The sequence below is a fragment of the Brassica napus genome, chromosome C2 (genome assembly GCF_020379485.1).
Source record: "Brassica napus cultivar Da-Ae chromosome C2, Da-Ae, whole genome shotgun sequence".
In the NCBI taxonomy this organism is placed as follows: domain Eukaryota; kingdom Viridiplantae; phylum Streptophyta; class Magnoliopsida; order Brassicales; family Brassicaceae; genus Brassica; species Brassica napus.
In genome coordinates, this window is record NC_063445.1 from 19289795 (window position 1) to 19303622 (window position 13828).

Sequence of the window (13828 nt, forward strand, 5' to 3'; positions counted from 1 at the left end):
AAATAGATTATAAATTTCCTAACTTTTTTAATTAAGAAAATAACTACAATTTGAACACCATAAAACTTAAAGAAACAAGATAAAATGAAAGATCTTATCAGTCGGTAATAGTAATTTTATTTTCTTATTTGCTATTCATGGGAACTATTAGTATTTTTATTTAAATAATATATTTAAATATTAAAATTATCTCTTGTATTCTTCCCATTAATTTCTCTTAACTATTTTTCTCCAATACTCATTCTGTTTCGTTTTATACTAAATGTTTTCACACAGATTAAAAAAATCACTAAATTTGTTATTTTGTCCCTAATTAATATATTATTTTATTTTACTATATTAATTAATGAGCTAAGAGAATAAGGTTAAAATTGAAAAAAATATCAAAAAAATACATTGAAAATATAAAACGACACTAAAACTAAAACAAACTTTTAATTTTAAAACGGCAACTAAAATGAAGAAGTATTATTTATCTGATTGATGGTATTCTCTTTAATTACTGTCACGATTTGTCGCAACCCTTGGACATACTTCTATTGTATCTTATTATTTTCCATCTATTGCACTAATAAAAAACTTTCTTCCTCGACTGTCATGAGATACACCTTCTACACATTATCGTCATCAAATACTAAGAAAACTAGGTAGAGACCCGCGCCTTGCGCGGGATGAGATTGTGTGGCGAAAATTAAATTAAATTTTTACATATGTTGTTAATTTATAAAATATAGTTTATGGATTAGTTATGTAATACCATATTTTTATTCGTGATTTAAATATATTTTTAATTTGAAAAATAGTAGTAAACATTTTGGTACATATTTATAGTCATATCTCTGTATGTGTAATTATTAGAAAATACCATGCGGATTATACCTTTAATTTTAATCTGATCAAATATTTGGATCTGATTTACATGATCTGGGCCAGGGAGGTCTTAAAATTCTAATGGGCTGATATTACATTTTTATGGGCCGATCGGTTTGATGCTAGTTACATGTTTTTGTAAAACGATTGGGTAAACAACAAAAGCTTTACAAAAAAAAATTAAGTTGATCTAACCGATCGGAAAAAAATATCTCCTTTCATATCCTTTTTTTAATCGAAAACTGTTCTTCTCTTATATCCTGAAATCGGAAAGGGTTAAGTTAAATCGAGACAATCCTTTCTTTTTGGTGATCATAACTCTTCTTTGTCATTCTAACCCAGATTATTCTACAATTATTAGAAATAATCGCCAATATTCTTTTTCCTTTCTCCAAATAGTTCCCTTTTTACATCGACAATCTCTTCTTTCCGACAAACTATGAAGTAATTAGCCTTCCGACAGCGATCTATGGGTTAATTCAATTGACAATTGATTTCATTTGCCGTGAGTCTTCCTTACGAATGTCTTCTGCGCGAGTGAGGCAATCGTCTCCTCTATCTCTTCGTTGAAAAGGTATTGACTTTTAACTCTGTTCACATATTAACTCTGTAACTATTCATCTACTATCTTCAATTGTTATTAATTATAATCTTAATATCAACTAAATCATGCCTTCGTTTAGATTATAAACTATACAACGCCCATCTCCAACATATGTAAGAGAATAACCTCATTGTTAGGTTTTGTTTACCGTATGATATGCAGATAATATCCACAACCTTGCAGAAATTTATACGAAGACTATATTTCAAAAGGAGAATACATTGGACTATGATGCTTACGGATTACTACATTTTCAATGGTTCATGAAAATGACAGGTAAATGTCATTGATGCCTATTATACGTTTATAGATTTGCAAAGTATATAAACTATGTATAAATTCTAATAAACATAGACAGTAACATGACTAAAAAAATAAGAAACAAAAATTGATCTGGTAAACAGAGTTTGAGAAAAGATAGAGGTTTCAAATTACCAATTTATTTAGTTCAACAAAAAAATTAAAAGAAACTTAAGCAAAAGAAATTAAAGATCCAAAACAAAAACCCTCAAATGAAAACCAACATGAAAAAAAACAACAACTCCCGAAGTAAGATAAGCATCTGCTCTGAAAAGCATTCCATAACACTTTCAGCCACTTTGAATCTTAAGATTATTCTTATCTTCTCCACTGTCTTTAAACTCCTCAATTTGGAATCCTGAATACAACAATAGAATAAGTACGACACATTTTGAAAACGGCATATTATATAGCTAATCATAGTATTCAGTTAGAAAGAAAACATGTCTGATTAAATCGTACCTCATTCTGAATGCTTGAATTTCTGGAATTCCAGGTTCAAACAACATTTTTGATAGCCCTTCGTAGTTCCCCACATGATTTAAACTACCTGCACATAAAACACATAAAATTCAAATAATTACACACTACATATAAAAAATCAATTTTAAATAGGTTTGCTAGATACCTTCTCCCCATTCAATACGCCAAAACTTCAAAACACATAGCACAACAGTAGCAACAGTAGAGTTCCAGTATTGATATAACTGTAGGGCTATATTTCCGTAAGCAACACAGTTTATTTGATCAAACCTATCATTAGTTTGAAATTAGATCAGAGGATATTTTACCATATACGTATAAAATAAAAAATCATAATCAGTTCTAAAGTATAAAGTACTAACTCGATGTTGATCAAAGAGAAATGTATTCTATGGTTCAGCACACCAGGAATCCCATCAACCATTTCTTCTTTGTATATCTCCAACTCACCTACCCCGACCAGAGCTCCATACAGATCTAAAATGCACTACCAAAAAATTAAGAAATTAATAAACTATATTCATATAATGTTCTGATCTAAAAATATAGTAATGAATGATATAGAAATAAGTCTTCTCATACCTATAGTGTACTTTGGATGGTAAAGACCACGATTGACATTTTCAAAATTTGCAAAGCAATAATAGTTGCAATAGGGAAGTGGTTGGATTTTCGTAATAACCGAAGACATTGTCATTTCAATATGGTATCGGTTTCTGGTAAGCCTTGTCAAACTTGAAGCATGAATGACTTTGAAATTGTGAATTTCAAAACAGTCACCTTCATCCATCGTGATCAAATTTGAAGCTTCAAACTCTTCATACAAAGTAGCTTCTATTGTAGAACCCTGTTTTAAATAATATTACAAATATGAATCAAACAAAGAAATCATATAGTACACTAAAAACAATAATATAATATATAAGATATCTATATTGTTCTAACCAAATTTCTTACTTGTTGATCACCGAAAACCATTGCTGATTTTTTTACCATGCAAAAATACCTTCTCACCAACTCGAGTTCCAGTAATTACTTTGGCTCCAATCAGATGATCCGCCAGTTGAGTAATTTGGAGCCTTGTACCATTACATAAACCTTCGGTCGGATCCAGATTTCTTAGTAACATGACCGGTGTACCAATCCTAAGCCTTAGCGCATGATTAGGCAAACCCGATGTTTTGATACTATTTAGAAACTCTGGAGAGAAGACAGAGTCATCTTTAGATTTTTTATCAGTTGGGTCAATACTGTCTGAGCTCAAATAAATCCTTTCTTCACCTAATGTAATTAATCAAGGAGAACACGTTATCATAGATGAACACATAATAGAATATATCAAACATGCCAGAAAAATAGCTGCGAAAAAAATTATATTAAAGTACCTGTTAGACGATCAAGCATATAGTTGTTAATAACATCAACATTTTCGTTGGTAGGACATAATATAGCTCTTTCCTGGAAGAAGAATGGATCCTTCGAATCTTTGAAAGTGTTGCCATAAACTTCTGATACAATACCCTCAATTGGATCTTTGCAGTTTGTTACCAGGAGATCTTTGGGAATATCAATCATAGTTTCTCCACTATTAGGCTCATTAATCTTCCCATCACCTAAATCCAGAATCCACTTTGAAAATTCTTTTATCTCCTCAGCTTCTTGACAATCAGGTTCTGAAAAGAGCCTCATGTTCTTCGTCAGTTGTAACACTTTGCAATGCTTCCATAAATATGAAGAGTTGATAGAGGCCATAACAATATCAGCTCTATTTCCTTGTGGAATGACTGGTAGTATTTGCCGGAAATCGCCACCGAAAACAACAACTTTGCCACCAAATGGTCTTTCATCGGTTATCTTCATAATGTCACATAAAGTACGATCAAGGGCTTGAAAGCAATGCTTGCTCATCATAGGTGCCTCATCCCAAATAATCAGAGAAGCCCTTGCTAGTAATTCGGCCTGATGGCTTCCAGGTTCTATATTGCAAGTAGAGAACTCATCTGGATTAATAGGAATCCCAAACCTGGAATGAGCGGTCCTCCCACCTGGAAGCAATAATGAGGCAATACCGCTAGATGCAACATTAAGAACCACCTCACCCTTTGATCGGATTGCAGCTGAAAGAATATTCCATAAAAAGGTTTTCCCTGTTCCTCCAAACCCATAGACAAAAAATACTCCACCTTTACCACTCTGGACAGATCCTAAAATCTCATCATAAACAGATCTTTGCTCTTCCGTCAACAGTCTTATCCACTTGTCATGATTAGCTCGTAGTTCTTCTCTTGGGTAGTTGAGCTCTTCTTGTAAAAACATGTTGTCTGCTACAGAATCATCGACAAATACTGGTTTTGGCATTGTCTTCCATTTTTCCAGTGAACTATTCTTCGAACGCAAAATATTTTCAATTAATACTAACGTTGCGTTCAGAATTACTTCCTCGCTCAATATAAGACCTGATATAGTGAAAAAAAATTGTTCAAAGACGATAGTAATGTAGTTTGAGAGGACGCATAAACATGGGTTACAGATGCTAACCAGGATTTCGACGCTTCTTCCGCTCATTAAATAGGATGTCTTCTGATAATAAACCTTTGGTAGCATCCCACACTAATCTTGGCGTAGATAGACAACCAGATAACAACATGTTCACAAATAATTGACGCACATACCCGCTGGAAGCCCAAAAAGCACATTCTTTTAGTCCTTCAATATACTCTTTATCATCATCTAACAAACCAAGCGCGTAACATGCATCCTCATAGCTTGGTAGAACGATCCCATTCACTGTCTTGATATCATCATAGGACCTAGGACCCTTTATCTTGTTAAGCAACACCCTGAGAAAATATAGTGCTCCAGAACTTGGGGAAACAGGAGCCAACCTCCCAATAGCAAAACCTTTTTTCCTTGGATTCCAAACCTTTTCCTTACTATCATATACAAACTTTGTTGGCAGTTCTGCATACGTCAATTCTCTTGCTTCAGGGTACATTTCACAACAATCAAACCAAGCCAAGAACATAGTCTTTGAAAGATGCGCTCTAGCCAAAACACTTTTCACAGTATCACCCTCTTTGAAAACTACAGGCTGTTCTCCCTCAAGATGAAATGTAAGGTATTCAACTGGTGTAGAACGGTATTGTGTTGGATAGCCTAGAATCCTCCATGTGGATTCGCAAGCTGATAGGTACCTAATTATGTAAATCCAAGTATCGAACAATCAAGCCTCCAAATAATCTTTTCAAAAAAAATAAAAGCCTTCCAAATAATCATGCGTAAAATATTAATAAATTATTCACATAAATAATACTCAACATACCTTGCATCAAAGTAGTTCTTAATCTCGTCAATAGTTGGTTCCACCCCATCTGCTGCTGCCATATCGCCTTCTACGGCTATTGGGTGTCCTTCTGCAGCCGTACTGTTAGTAGACGTACCAGCTACAGTAGCCTGAACATTAGCCTTTTGAGTAATTGTTCCTGTAATTCTGTCTTGGCCCTTGTTAATGTACTTAAATAAGTACTTAATAGATCTTGACTGGTTACACCATTCCACATTAATATGTGCATTATACCCAAGTAACAGCTCTTTGTTGTAGGGAACCACGAAACGATTATCACACTGAATGCCTTTCTTCTCAACATAGGAACCATTGTCTCGTCTCCTATAAACAGGGTAGCCTTGAGAATCCACAGTGGTCTTCTCGACATGTTTCCTAGGAAAAAATTTGGTACACTTCCCATCTTGCATACACGGAGAGTCTCTATTAACCTTCCCACATGGACCATGAATCATCATGTCTTTCACAACGTCATATAATCTTGGTTCCTCAGCTTTATCAGGAATTTCAGCAGATATGATCCGATCAATATCTTCAGCATTTGGAAGTTTGTGCTTGCAGTCCATGAATAACAAAATATGAGCATGTGGGAGTCCTCTTTTCTGAAACTCAATAGTATAAATTGCTGCATACAAAAAACAAAAATCATAAACGAATCAGACCCGTAGATTAACAAATAATTATTATAAAAAATGTACAAAAGTAAAAACTAAAAAAAATAAAATCATATAAACGGAAACATATAATCACGTGCAAGCATCCAAGGTTTTCACGTACCAGACACAGTCTTTCCAAGCAATTGTTTCTTTGTCAGATCATCCATCAAGCTATCCAGCTTAATTTTAAAAAGTCTACAACACAAATCTGGCCGGTCCTCAGATCTAAGGTTGTACTTCTCGAAATACCTCATCAGCTCGGGCCATTTAGGATTACATGTGAATGTTATAAAGAGATCTGGAAACCCAAAATATTTGCATATAGACATTGCATCCAAATACATCTTATGCATGTACCTCGGACCACCCGTGAATGACGAAGGAATGATGATACGGTTACCTTCAATGGCCACAGTAGAATTGCCATCATTTGCAGCAGCCACGAATCTGCTAAACTTCAACGTCCTTAAGTTTGACTGATTTTTTCGGATATACCTAAGACGATGGCTTTCGATCATAGTATAAGCATCCACCAGAAACTGTTGGAGTAAACGGCGTGAAAGTAGAAGAACCTGAGAACCAACTTCACGAACCATAATCCGATAAGCAAAAAACTCCCTCATACTTATATTTGGTTTTTTGTTTCTGTTGAGACCCGTGAAACCATTTTTTATACCTAACCGAAAGCCATCTTCTCCATAAGGAAATATGAGTGGATATTGAAGTGGAAGATAGCAAGGATGCAACTCACTAATCCTTTTCAGCTTTCCAGAATTCTTTTCCAGAATAATATCACGTTTGTCCATATTTTCCTGAAAATCTCCAACCACTAATGCAGCAACTTCAGAAGAAGTAGGTAGATTGTAAACACGACCATCTTTAACTCGACTGTGGATTAGAACCAGAGACAACTCTTCACGTTCTCCTTCGTCATTAAATCTGTCCATAGCACTCCTGAACGTCTTCACATGTACATTAGAGTCCCTTAGCATGTTCATTAGCTCCTCAACCAAATCTTCTCTAATCTTGCTTTTCTGAGAATTCCCACTGGTCAGAAATAAAATAAAAATATTAACAACGAATAATAAAAGAGTTCAAAAGCAATTTATAATTAGCAAACAAAAAATATATCACAACGTCCAATCTAAAGTACCTCAAAGCAGCAATCCGATTTTGAACTTCGTTTTCTGTATCATGAATATATAACTGGGAGAACTTAGCAGATTCAGTGGGCTTAGGCTTCATACTACCAATCAAGTGGAAATTCTCCCCATGAAGTTTAAAAACCTTAGGACCTTTTCCCATATTGACTGAATTATCAATTTTACCACCAAGAGACGTAAAGGAAAACATCATATTTAAAGGTCTAATATTTTGTTGGTAATGCCTACTGATAGCATCGTCCTTCGTTAGCAGATCCTGCAAAAATTCTGGTGGTTCTTGTAGAAGAGGAAGCTTGATTTTTCCTCGCATACAACACATTGTAAAAACAGGAATACTTGCATGCCTGCTCTTACTAACCCGTTCATTATACCAAAAAAGAGCCTGGCATTTTGGACACTTGAAAGTTAGATCACCATCATCTTTATAAGCTACAAAACCAATTAAAAAAAACATAAAGCTGTGTAGTTTTAATACTTAGGAGAGTGTTGGTAATCTTACATATTAGCATAAAGAAATAAATTATGGATTTCTAACATTAAATGTACCTGTCTCTCTTAAACCGTTACTTGAAACAATAGGTCTCGAGTTTAGCGAGTTTGCCGAGATTTTTTCCTTCGCAGGACCTAACATCCCTGTGAGTCGAACACATATTATATTTACAGGAACAAAATTAGTATAACCTAGTAAACATAGTTGCTTTCAAACAAATAATGAGACAGACATATGGTGCATTGTTTGGATTGTAATGGTGAAGATGTCAAGTAATACAATACACGTACCTTTTTTTTTAGTATTTTTACTGCAGACTATAGGAGGGGTTAGTGTTTTTGGCGGTATTTTCTTATTCAGACGACTTAACATCTCGGCAAAAGCTTTTTCCGCTTTTGAAACCAATTCATATTTTTTCTGCGCATCACGTTTGGTTACTTCTGAGGTGATGTCATCACTTGTATCTGAATCAGAAAGAATCTCTCCACCTTCATTACTCGAACAATCCCATAAATCATCACAGCTATCTGAAACCAAAAATTAGAGTACCACAAAAATTGATTAGTTCTTAACTCTCTAAGCTTCCATTAACATACAATAGCAACATCACGCTTCAAAGTGTCAAATTCAAATAAAAAGGTGACCTGATGAATCAGAGTCCACTGTTATAGCTGTAGAAGTGACCACCGAATTTATGAGATTAGTAGCTCTTGAGGATTTTGGATGACAGTTGTTTTCTTTGACAGTAGGCTGAAATGTAACTTGAGAATCACAGTAGGTACCCTGAGATATGGTGTTTTCTGTGCTAGAAATCCTTTCATAATTACGAACACTGCAATTTGACAATTGCATTTTTTTAATTACATTGGACGCACTTCCTCTCTCAGACTTCTCCCAGCGTCTCCTCTTATTTTTGGCAGAGCAAGATTGTTCTATTTTGAATCAAAGAATATAACATACAAATTAATCAGTGGTCTTAGAGATAAATATGTCAAAATAATGATGGATGATCTGTTCAATAAACAGTTCGAATCACCTAAAACTACACACTAAAATAAGGGTACTATTATACATATTGTTAATAATATTATAAAGGTCTTAATGTATGAACTGAATGATTTGTGGTACCTCCTTCAATTTGTCTGGCTGATACTGGTTGTGTGGCTCCGACAGATTGGACGTTCACAATCTCTGACTGAGAAACCTCTGTGATTCCTAAATTCGTCTTATTTCGTTTTTGAAGCAATTTGAGACGCCTTTCTGTCCTTGCATCTTTTGTTATATTGATACTCGAATTTGTTATGTCACGTAAAGCATTGGGATTTCCGTCTATGCTTATATCTTCACGCATAGAGAATTGCAAACAAAATCAATAAAAAGACATGATTTAAACAAACAATTATTTGGAGCTCTAGAATACCTTGCTTTCTTCTCTTCGCATGCGCTGTTACATCTTGATTTTCACATCTTTTTTTCTTAGTATTTTTGTTCATATTGAGTAACTTGCTTTCTGTTCTTCTAGAGCTCCAAGGTTCAGGGTCTGCGTTGAGTTTCAGCCATTGTTTAGGGAAACAATTTTCTTGTATAAATTAAATATTATAGAAAAGTGTTTATATAGAAACCAACTTATATGATTAGGGTCAGCTATGGAAAGTCATATCAATTAGTAGAGATGCAAGGAAACTCAACGTATTAGTCAAAAGTGGAAAACCATACATTGTGTAATAATATATTTTCAAGTAACTGAATTCATGCATTAATTTAATTGTCATAGAGCTGACAAAAAAAAAAAAAATTTAATTGTCATAGATAAAAAATAACTTACAGGTGTCATGTATATTTTATATAAGCATTAGATAATTACCAAAATTATAACAGAGGATTATATTCAATGAAAATTCAATAATTTTTGTCATATAGTCTGCTTTATGTCTGTTTGCCATCTATTCAAAAAGAAGGACGATGTATGAGTACCTTCACTCATGCTTCTCTTTAAAGAAACTAATCATTATACTTAAAACCTCTACGGATAAGAAATGATGCAACGGATACTACTGTCTAGAAAGTTGGTGATTTATGGTTTTGATTTGTCTACCAGGATTTAGGTAGCATTCTCTGTTTTAATCATATATATATACTTAATAACTTCTCTGTAATTTGGATGAATTAATATATTTAATTGCATTGTCTTGTATGTACACAGGGTGCAAACTAACCATTCTTTCTTGTTTTGATACAGATTTATGGCGTTATTAACAGTCTCACAAGTGGCAGGAATATGCTGGATCCAATGAATTCGACTATAAGGAACGACATTACCAATAGGTAAATATATCTACTTGATATATGTGCCTAAATTTTATAGTTTTTTTTTTAATAGGCGCGGATATAGGTTGCAAATAAAAATGATAGTAGACACATATAAAAACATAGAGGCTTCATATTACCATATAAAATTCCAAAGACAAAATTAAATCAAAGAAAACAATCCAAAAACTAATAAAAACGAAATGCAGAAAACAAATTCCAAATTGAAGCCTCTACTCAAACAGTCGTTAAACAAACTTTTCAGCCACTTTTTTCATTCTTCTCCTTCTTGACTTTGATAGTACACGCAGATCTTGTAACAGAACTCTGATCAAAAGCATCCTCCAAGTTAATGATTGGTGGTCTGGTCCGCTTGGCTGGTGTCAGATCATTAGACTCAGCCTGCTGAGATGATCTGCCATGTATCATCAGAGACCCCTTCATTAAAAAAAGCAACTACGATCAGCTCAAAATGATAAACTATGATAATATACGTATAGACAGAAAGTAGATCAAGTTATCACAACCTCAGGTGCATCAGACAAAGCAGAAAATGACCCTCCAAATGTGTTCTCACTTTCCTAGAAAGCCCAACTGACAAAGTTAGACAAAAGAAAACACATAAAATCTTCTCAATTTTCAACAATCCCTTAAAAATACCAACCGTTGGTGATCCAATGGCATCAAACTCATTAATCCATCCTATGTTTGTCATGATCTTGAGAACTTTGTAAGTTGAATGCTTATATAAATAATTCTCCCTTTCAATACCAATCTTGAAAAGAAAGGTTTTTCCAACCAAATCTGTAAGAATAGGTGGCAACACATCTGGGTCCTGGATCTTTTATACAAATAGGAACATGCAATAAGTAACCAATATTCACGGTGTCAAATACCATAAAATATATTAATCACATTTCGAAATCATACCTCATCAGTAATTGGGCCAGTTAGCTCAATGCATGGTTTCGCACACACCTTACAACTTAAGTAATACCAGCCCATGTCAGAATCAATGGCCGCAATTGAAGCCATGACAATACACTTCTCCACCTGAGACAAACATATAGGTTCAGGAACTTAGATTCACGTTATGTTTAACTAATTATGTAAGTATTGAGAGTATTGACATGAGATTGAAAATACCTGCTTGGATTCCAAAACCTGGGCAATAGTTTTCTTAGGAGTGCGATGAAAAAATTCATCCCGTTCCTTAACACCAGGAACAACAGCATTTGACTTAGAGTCAAGAATGGCTAATGCCAAATCATCCTTTGGTAACCTGATATAACAAAAATAAGGCCAGCTCAAACAAAATCCTAGTTAAGAATAGATGTCAAAAATATATAGAATTCATCAAGAACTCACAAACTCATGAATGCTTGGACCTCATCCATTTGTGGATTCAACGCAACATTAGAGACATTATAGGCGTTGGAGATGCTACGATCCTCTGAAAAAAAAAACAGAACACATTATATTAGTCAATGATCTGTAAATATAGCCAAGTACTGGTAATAAAACGTGCTGTAAGTTATAAGCACAGTTGGTAATTACCTTTCCAAACTTTAATCTTCCCAAATCGCAAAACACAAACAATGGACTGCTCACTACGCAACTGAATTGCATTGCTAACATCCTCATCTTGAGAACGGGTAAGGAAATATTACTAAAATATCGCTAACACCCCCCGAGGTAGCTTGTAATTATTCTTGTAATTAAGATATAGTTTTAGTAAATATATATTATTTGTGAAATACAGTTTGTGGATTTGTTATGTAGTAACATTTTTTTCGTAGAAAACAATATTAGAGAAAAAAAATGGTTCGGTAACCAGTGCATGGAAATAAAAAAAAGGCTTCAAATTAGCCATTTATTAGTTTAACATTATAATTAAAATAAACTTAAACGAAAAACATTAAAAATCCAAAATAAAAAACCCTGAAATGAAAAACAAAATAACAAAATAACAGAATCCGTAACACTTTCAGCCACTTCCAGTCTTAAGATTATTCTTATCTTTTCCAAAGTCTTCAAGCTCCTCAATTTGGAATCCTGAATACAATAATAAAATACATGGATAAGAGTTTGAAAAAACGGCCGGATAAATGGCTAATAACAGACATCGGTTAGGAAGAAAGCATGTATGAATAAATTATACCTCATTCTGAAAGCTTGAATTTCTGGAATTTCAGGTTCAAACAACAGTTTCGATAAGCCTTCATAGCTACTCACGTGGTTTAAATGTCCTGCACATAAAATACATATAATACAACTATGAGAAAACACTACATATGAAAAATAATTTTAAAAATGGTTTGTAAGATACCTTCTCCCCATTCAATATGCCAAAAGTTCAAAACACATAGTACAACAGTAGCAACAGTAGAGTTCCAGTAATGATATAACTGAAGAGCTATATTTCCATAAGCAACACACCTTACTTGAACAAACCTATCATTAGTTTGAAATTAGATTATAGGATGCTTAACTACATATAATAAAAAATCATAATCAGTTCTATATAGTATAAAGTACTAACTCGATGTTGATCAAAGTGAATTGCATTCTATGGTTTAGCCCGTATGGAATCCCATCAACCCCTTCTTCTGTGTATATCTCCAAATTACCTACACCGACCAGAGCTCCATACAGATCTAAAAATTGTTAAACAAAATTAACAAATTAATTAACTAAATTCCTCTAATATGGGGGGGGGGGTCTCAAAATATAGTAAAGAATTATATATAAATAAGACATACAATACCTATAGAGTACTTTGGATGGGCAAGACCACGATTGACGTTGAGAAAATTTGCAAAACAATAATAGTTGCAATAGGGAAGTGGTTGAATTCTTGTAATCAACGAAGAGCTTGTCAATTTAATATGGAATCGGTTCTTGGTAAGCCTTGTCAAACCTGAAGCATGAATTACTTTGAAATTCTGGATTTCAAAACAATCACCTTCATTCATCGTAATCGCATTATTATCCAACTCTTCATACAAAGTTGCTTCTATTGTGGATCCCTGTTTTAACATAATATATAAAATTAATACCAAAAAGATATAACAATACATTGAACACAATAACTTAATATATAGAATTGTAAAATATACTGTCCAACTTTTCTTACTTTCTGATCACCAAGAACCATGGCTGTTTTTCTGAACATTGTCGCAGTTATTGTAGACCACTTGGTTAGCACAGTAACACGGACTGCTAGCTTATTTGTGGAGTAATGCAAGTCTCCCAAAAACGAAAGAACAGCCATCGAAGACAACACTACAAAGATATAACCAAAAGTGTTTATTATTTCTTGTATAACATTTTAGGTTGCATCTCTTTCTTATATATACAGATCATAATCAATGTAGTTAACCTAGTTTCTCTCCCACGGTTTACATATCTTGTTTATAGAATAAATCAAAATATATATTGTTACTTAATCAGTATATTTCAATGAATATGTTTGCTCTTATTTTTTCCAATCTCGGCGTCATGTATGTATACAAATGAACAAAATGTGGATTTCTAAGGATCTTGGTATTCATTTGCATTGTAAATTACTTGCTCATTTCAGGGAATATCAATCAATTACAACTCTTCAAT

The 13828-nt window shown here is 33.7% G+C and overlaps 1 long non-coding RNA gene across 1 annotated transcript; it reads left to right on the forward strand.

Annotated features, from left to right (window-relative positions):
• The first annotated feature begins 936 nt into the window (after positions 1-936).
• Positions 937-13697, forward strand: LOC111202582. The gene is made up of 4 exons (XR_002655465.2): positions 937-1444; positions 1637-1750; positions 10149-10234; positions 13400-13697. It is a non-coding gene; the product is annotated as an uncharacterized LOC111202582 (long non-coding RNA).
• Positions 13698-13828: the final 131 nt, after the last annotated feature.